The sequence below is a fragment of the Anastrepha obliqua genome, chromosome 3 (genome assembly GCF_027943255.1).
Source record: "Anastrepha obliqua isolate idAnaObli1 chromosome 3, idAnaObli1_1.0, whole genome shotgun sequence".
Classification (NCBI taxonomy): domain Eukaryota; kingdom Metazoa; phylum Arthropoda; class Insecta; order Diptera; family Tephritidae; genus Anastrepha; species Anastrepha obliqua.
This window is the reverse complement of record NC_072894.1, coordinates 49955752-49964480: the sequence shown is the minus strand read 5'-3', so window position 1 is coordinate 49964480 and position 8729 is coordinate 49955752.

The following is an 8729-nucleotide window of genomic DNA, read 5'->3' as shown; positions in this document are numbered from 1 at the left end:
AAATAACATAGTATTCATTAGTTTTCAAATACTTATAGACAAAAGTGAATGTCCAAACTTATGTGTAAATATATTTAAATATCATCTGATTGTGTTGCTTATATGATACATATGCCTGACATACATGGCTACTATAGCACTATTTTGGCATTTACTTGCTTAACATTAGCTTAGTATTGAAGACTTGGATTAAAATTAAGTTTAAAGATTATGACTAAATGCTATCATTATTTTTAAACTGTTTGTTATATTTTATTTATGTTACGTATATTTTTCATATTTTTTCTTCTTTTAGTAATTTACACCATTCATTTGTTTTCTCAATATTGCGAATATGAATTCCATTACATCCATAAACGTCTGGTTAATACAGATGCCATTGTCTCTGGAAATATTCACTGTTTACAGAAAACACTAAAATAAAATTCCGACGTAAAATTTCAAATCGCTGATACACGTACATACATATTATATATTATATGCATCTTTTTATATCCCCCTTACCAAAATTGTCAGAAAAAACAGTAACAATTTCTTATTTTATTTTTTTTTTATACAGTGTAACCTGTGCATGCATGATGAAGGAACCATGAATGAATGTTTTTTGCTTATTGGATCTATTAATTACCAATTTCCCTATGCTCTTCCTAATGTACTAAATATTATATCTTATTGTATAATTTTTTATATAGTTTTTAATTACTGCGTTTTATTAATATAATTGACGTGTGTATAAATGTACATACTTACATTTAGATATTTACATTTCAATATACTTTAAAAATGAATGTTAACCGTTTTTCATGTGCTCTTGCAATAATACATTTAAATTAGTTGTTGGGAAGAAATTCATAATGTATTGTCGCTGAGGGTACCAATGTACTCGTAAAACAGAAGAACAAAGGAATCTACATATTTATAGGATTTTTTTTGTACCCAACTATTGTGAACTAAGTTCGTTTTTTATTCTACAGTTCTTGTAGAATAGTTGGAGATGAATGAAATAGAATTTTTTTACTATTTCATTGTCTTTAAAACGTGCAAAGGTACATATGCGTACGTTTAGCCACGCAAAGAGCCTAAAAACGATAAACCGAACAAATTTCGGTGAGGATAACCACCAAAATGATTTGTGTAACCAACTTTTTCGCGTGGCTATTCTGTCATTATTTGATATTCAACAAACATCTGAATATCCGTAATGTAGGGGTAGTAACTAAACTTGCCTAGCCCAAGTGTGATGACTGCCGTTGTCGAAATAGAATACCTCTTACGTACCGTACGCGTACAATTCTGACCCTAACTCACCTATAATAATATATATTATATAATACTAGTCAAAAAGCACATCTTACTACGAAATCAAAACATTTTTAGCGAAAACCAGAAATTACTAAATGGTACCACATTTCTTAATTAAAATTCCATACCAGAAATTATTGAATGGCACCACATTTTTTTTATTAAAATTCCATATGAGAATCCTAATTTGTGTCGCGGAATATATTCCTTATCAAGTGCATATAATATCACGTTTAACAAGTGGCGATTGGTGCATTTTTATTTTTACATGCATACTTTCAGGCGGGATGCTTTCCAGTTGCAAGCAAAGGAATTACAACGGTCTGAGCGATATGTGCGCTTGCCTTTTATATACATATTTGATAAGTACTGAAAGCTTTAGTTATAAGCTGATTTTGTTGAGTATATGTATATACTCTGCTCTGAATAGCCACTACGTAATCATATTCATCACCTAAAACACCTCTTACATACATACATATATATATACATAATTGGCGCTTACACACTGTTTAGAACTTTTAAATTCATCACCTAAAACACCTCTTACATACATACATATATATATACATAATTGGCGCTTACACACTGTTTAGAACTTTTAAACGCCGTTGAAACCGCACTTTTATTTCAAACTTTCGTTAGAAAATTTCAATGAAATAGGTTTAGTATGTATTATTAGTATGTATTTAGAGTTTACGTTTGTATACAAAGCGTTACGGGAATTTTCGATGTTATTATAATATATAAGAAAGGAGTGACATATTTATTTTTAACGTTATTACAAATGTGTTTTGCAATAGTTCCAAGTTTCAACGCCAAAACTAGTGCAAGCCTCTCCACCAATTCCTGTGAACACAAGTTTTCGAGAGATTTGTAGAAGACTTGTTACCGTTTACTGAATAAATGTTAAGGTTCGAAAAAAAAATTGATCAAGAGGCTCAAACTTAAATTGTCGAAAATAAACACAGACTTAATAATACATAATAAGAGACCTCTACTTTTCGCACTTCTCTGCTCGTTGTCTCTCTGCTCGACTAACTTCACGAAAAATTAGCATACGAACGCAACAACAAAGTTATCGAGCAAAATTCGTCGCTAGCGAGTATGGTTATACCTCATTAACTGGTAATAACACAGTATCTTACAAACATATGTTATTTTCTAGCACCTCTATTCCAGCGTTGTCAAGATATGTACATTTATACCAATTGCTTCATCTATTCGCCACTTGCGAACGCTTGGCGAAAAAAAGAGGCCTGAGAACGCTAACCGAAGGATTGAAATTAACATTGTCATATTTAGTATTCTAATAAATTCTCTACTGACAACACAACCAATTTTATTTGGAGCCTCTGCACTGGCTAAGTTCATTGGAAAAATCAAATTAAATTAAATAACTGTTGTCTATAGCACTTAAACACTTTGAAACATCTCAAGTACCACAAACAGGAAAAGCCTTTCGAATCCAAGTATCCTTCGATCGCAAATATGGGGTGACCATGAAATTCGCCATCCATTTCAGCACATTTTAAAACTGGTTTTTTTATTTCAAAATCTTTTTTTATTATTAGCGCAATTCGAAAGCAGGACTAAGGTAGAACGATAAAAGAACCTCGGTACTCCTCATAACACTGCTTTAAAAATCCATATTTATTCACTCATATTATAACTGATGCTCAATTACTTCTCAATAACGCTTGTCTCAGGCCTTTTTGTCAATTTATTAAAAAATGTTTGGTTCCTGTAAGCCAACCTAACACTATATTCCGTTTCCCCGAGATCAACTATGCATTCATATAGAACATATGAGTATTCTGGTTGATGCACAAAGATGTTGTGCCTTAAGACTATAATTTTATAATAGCAAAAATCTTGCAAAAATATTTTCATTCATTTGTTTACTAGTAACGAAACTTAATATATGGCAGACCGTATTTTTTCATATGTTACAATTGCACTCTTTTTTTCTTTCTTAGTACTGTGCATACACTATGGCCGAATGAGTAGGTGAGTGATTAATATTAAAAACCCGCCGTGGGAACAAAATACTAAAATAATAATATATAAAATGTTTTTTCTAATAACGGTCGATGGCAAACATCTTGATGTAAGCGCCAATTATATTTAATATATATGTAAGTATTGTGCGAAAAAATTGAGAAATGTTGCAGAAAAATAAAGAATATTTCATGTGCATGCGTTTTTTATCGTTTTTTTAAATAAATAAATAAACAAAGGATCTGATACAATGCCGACTACCCCATATGGGTTGATGTTGATGCGTAATCGTCATTTTCGGAAAGGTTTTAGGAGAGCATACAATGGGTCCGATTTCATATTGCAAGATCAACATTTCGAAAACGGCTATAGGAAACTTATACATGAAACGAGTGAAGAAATCGGTAAGTAATTCGTACGAAGATAACGAAAAAACTCCAAACATAAGCACCTCTCATAGAATAAAGACAACATTGGGAAATTGTAATGTAATGGGCATTAAAAATAATTAATTTAAAACTTTTTTATATACTTTAACAGCGAATATTAACCGCTTTTAATTTTCTTTTGCAATAATTCATTTAAATTAATTGCCGGAAAAGGCACTCATTACGTATTCGCGCTGAGTGCACTATGGTAATGGTCTGGCCTGAATCAATTTTTTAGCAATATGGGGAAAAGTAGAGATGAATAAAAAAAAATTAATGATTGTCTAAAGGAAAATACCTTGAAAACGCAGGCTATATTTTACACCTCAAAAGTACTTAAATAAGCAAAAGGATGGAACTCTGAAAAAACCCCAAAATTTGCCCGAACAGTTTTGAACAGAGCGATTCAGGATTTGCATTCGTTTAATCATGCAAAAAACTACAACCAAATATCGGGTGTTTTTTAGCTGCATCGATATCGATAACTATAGTTTCACCGCTGAGAATTTCTGTTCAGTAAGATTTGTCAAGTCATCATTTATCGTTTAACGCCAGAATAATGTTTCCAAATTGTGGAAATTTACTTTGAAAAAAAAAAATCGGTTCGCGAAGTTCATAGAACGAAATGTTAAAGAAGACGTCGAAATGTTATTGCGTCGTCGTTCTCAACTTGTTGGCCTTTGTGCTTCGACTACGTGGAAAATTTTACGTAAGGTTGTTGGTTTAGGTGCTAAAAAAAAAACAGTTCGTGCAAGAATTGAAGCCAAATGACCATTGTTTGCGTCGCATTTTTGCTGATTGGGGTCATTGAGATTTATTATTATTCATCAAATAAATGCCATGAAATTATCTATCAGATTATAATACAAAAAAAAAATCAGTCCAACAAGATTTCTGTTTTGTATTATCATTTTAAGTTCTCAAGCTCTTACAAACACTCGATATAAGGCCACTCGAAAAACTATCGGCCTAACTAATTTCGCTGAGAATTACTACTGAAAAGACTACAGTAACAAACTTTTACGCGAGGTTACTCTGTCATTATTAGATATTCAAAAAACATCTGAATATCCACACTTCATGGGTAGTAACTAAGCTGTCATTACTGTCATTATTGTGTACTGTGTAATGTACATTAAAAAATGCATATGGAACAAAGCGATCAGTTGAGTGTACAGGTGTGCTAAATTCATTTTTTTTTTTCATTTTTGTTTTTATAACTGGTTTACGATGTGTTGTATCATTCAAAATGTTAATTAATATATAATATTATTAGCGCGTACACCCTTTTTAGGGGTTTGGCCGAGCTCCTCCTCCTATTTGTAGTACGTGTCTCGACGTTGTTCCACAAATGGAGGGACCTACAGTTTCAAGCCGACTCCGAACAGCAGATATTTTTTATGAGGTGCTTTTTCATGGCAGAAATACACTCGGAGGTTTGCCATTGCCTGCCAAGGGGCGACCGCTATTAGAAAAATCTTTTTGTTCATTTTGGTCTTTCACCGAGATTCGAACCTACGTTCTCTCTGAATTCCGAATGCTAGTCACGCACCAATTCATTCGGCTACGACGGCCAAATTTATTACCCTAGGTAATTTGTTACAAGGAAAATCAGTTAATGATATAAAAAAAATCGATTTTGAGTTGGCCCTTTTGATAAAATCTATTAAGTATAAGCAATGCAAAAATTAGTATTTTAATTCACACATAACTTTTATATTTATTTGCGCATGTTTTAATTTAGTTATGCCATAACTCAAGCTTAATGTTCAGTTCAGAACGATTTTTGTTCCTAACTTTGTAAATAACTTGAGAACGTTTAACATTAATCAGAAATAAAGAAGCATGGCGGCCGTATTTCGGCGGCTGAAGCATTCTAAATAAATAAATACTTTTTATTTTTATTTTATTAAATTTTTTTGGAAGGAAATCTTTTCAGAGCTTTTTGGGTGCGAGAAATTTATTTGTGTTATAAAGAGCGCAGCAGTAGCAGTTACTACCTGCTGCTTTTCAGACTACACACATTGCCAACGTGCAAGTTGTTCATTTGTTTTCGATTTTTCTAATTCATCATATAGATGACGAAATCCCAGCTCACTAAAAGTAGAATGCACAACAACAAATGTATTTGTATTTTTACTTAACTGTTATTCGAATCGTCTAATTGCGCTATACAACGCAAAAGAAGACAACATTCTGGCAATGGTTTCTGGTAGAAAAACCAAAAAATATATACCCTGTCGGCGATTTGAAAGTTTTCGTCTGAATTTTATTTTAGGGAGAGTCAAAATGTTCATCATTTTGCACATTCTTGTGCTAAATCGACATAGAAAGGTAACATTTTATATATGTATATTGTAAGATGTGTTTAGCACTTCATGTAGAAAACAACGGGCACAATTTTTGTGATACATTTGAACTTTTAACTAGTCAAGAGCTGAGTCTTTTTGATCTCTAACGATAACATATTTTCCGTTTTGACTTATTTCTAGTGTTTAAGTTGAATTTTGACTTTTGGTATGTTATATCATGCCAGCCATGGAAAAGCTCCTCATAAAAACCATCTGCCGTTCGCAGTCGGCGTAAAACTTTAGGTTCCTCCATTCGTGGAAAACTTTAAGTCGCACACCACAAATAGGAGCAGAAGCTTGATCAAACACCCCAAAAGGATGTAAGCGCCAATTATATATAATACATATATATATGAAGGATCAAGCCTGATACTGGATTTTGAGGCTAATTTCAAAATTTGGCGAATGCAGTTTTCCTACTTGACTAAAACTGATAAGAAGTATAGAGCGTTGTGGCGAATATAATTATTTCTAAAACGTTCCACTGCTGGAGTTTATTATCGAATGCTTATGTTTTTGTTTATATTTTTTTTAATAATTTGCAATATAATTGCAAAAAAAATTTTTGTTTTTGTAAGTAGTGAACATCAATTTTCTTTCTTTGAAAATTGTGAGTAGCGGTGGGTTGGGACGAAATAAACATCAAAAATTGATTTACTCCTACAAAAAAACCTTAAACAAACATTTTCTTCAAAAAATGTAATAAAACATTTATTATGGATGCATAACTGCAATTAAAAGTAATGATGCTCGAAATCCACTTTAGAGCTACGCTTCCTAGGACTTTTTTGTTCAAAATTGCCAGTAGAATACTTCAGACGCCGAAACAAAGTTATATTTTTGAAGAATCAATTGATCCGCCCTAATGTGCATACGTTGTATGTATAAAAATACCACCCCGTATACAAACATAACACTTTTAAATGTTCAATTTAGAGAATCTTCTTTGATTATATATGTATATATATTTTTGGGTGTTCGTCCGAGCTCCTCCTCCTATTTGTGGTGTATTTTGTTTTTCTAATGAAATAAAAGTTTTGTATCAGAAAGATCCTCGAAAAATATGCTGCACAAAATTGATATCTCCACGAAATTTGGCTAATCCTGGAGATGATTATTAAAGTAATGATAGTCTTGAGCAATCAAAATTTTGGTTAATCTATTAATTGGTTAACTGAATAGTTGATTACTAATATAAATTTGGTCGAATAATCGAATTAGCGGACGGCCAGTCATTCTTTAGATGCTGTTTAATAAATACGAATGAAACAATTACAAAAAATGTTTGGCTTACGCCTAGAAGTGAAATCGCACTTACTCATCATGTTAATTGACTAGCCTTCTACTATACAAATGGTTGTCGAAGAGCATTGCCCCATATTTCCCACATCCCTTAAACGTATTAACTATGACGTTCAATTGAAAGTGTTTATTAATTTTGGAATATGTTTATTCTTAATATTTTAATTACTTGTTTTACTTAAACATTAATTAGTTTCAGTTAATCAATTAATTAAATTTAATATAATAATAATAATCATCATCATCATCATTACCAAGTTTCTATTTTTTTAAAACTAATTTCTGCGATGCCATTTGCATACATTAATTTGTATTAATATATATGTATATCATATCTTTCTTTCATTTTACTGCGGGTTTTTTGGCATTTTATAATTTAATTCTCAACTGCAGTAACATTAACTTTTCACTTATTTAATTTTTAATTATACTAGGTTTTCATATAATGTATGTGTGTATTTGTATTTGTTTTTATTTTTATTTTTTTTTTTGTTTCTTCTGCCTGTTATAAGTATTTTATGCATAATAGTAGTAATAATTTTCACTTATAACTCTTAAACAAATAAAATTTAGTAATTGAAAATACAAATAATAAACACACTAATGTTGCCATGCTAAATTCATGCCTTACATATCTACAAATTGGGAGGTGTGTACAAATCATACAAACATACTCACTGTTATGACAAAGTTTTTTTTGCTTTTTTATATTTTTTTTTACTTATTGCTAAGGGATGATTCCTTTGTTCTATACTAATACGACGGCGACTTTTGTTTAACAATTTTTTTTCTAAGTGTATTTATAATATATTACAAATATTTTTGTGTTATATATATACTTATATATAAATATATTACAACAGCGCGTTGTTTAAATGTCATTTAATTTGAAATTAGAAATTGAGGGAGCGCCATAAAGCCCAAAATATACATTCTTGGTGTTTTAAAATTTGTATTCTAAAAAATAGATGGTAAAATTTTGTTATGCCAGCGCAATAATTATAGCTACACGTGAATCATTTGTGTAACCCCTTCGGTGTGATTTCTTTTTAGTTTATAACAAATAAAATAAAAAATGATCTAAAACCTATAATAAAACCTGCATTCGATTATGTGAAAAATAAAATCCTCCGAAATTTGTGTGTGTCTAGCCATACGCATTACTATCCAATACCAGTAAACAATGAAATTTCATATGTACCTCAGGAGGAAATATATGTACCCTTGATTTAAAATTTTAATAAGAAAATGCCAATGAAGGCTTAAACTACCTCAGTCAAATTAAATATTTGTTCAGTCCAATCTAAAGTTAAAACGGAACTTATGAGAATATTTGCCAAAACAG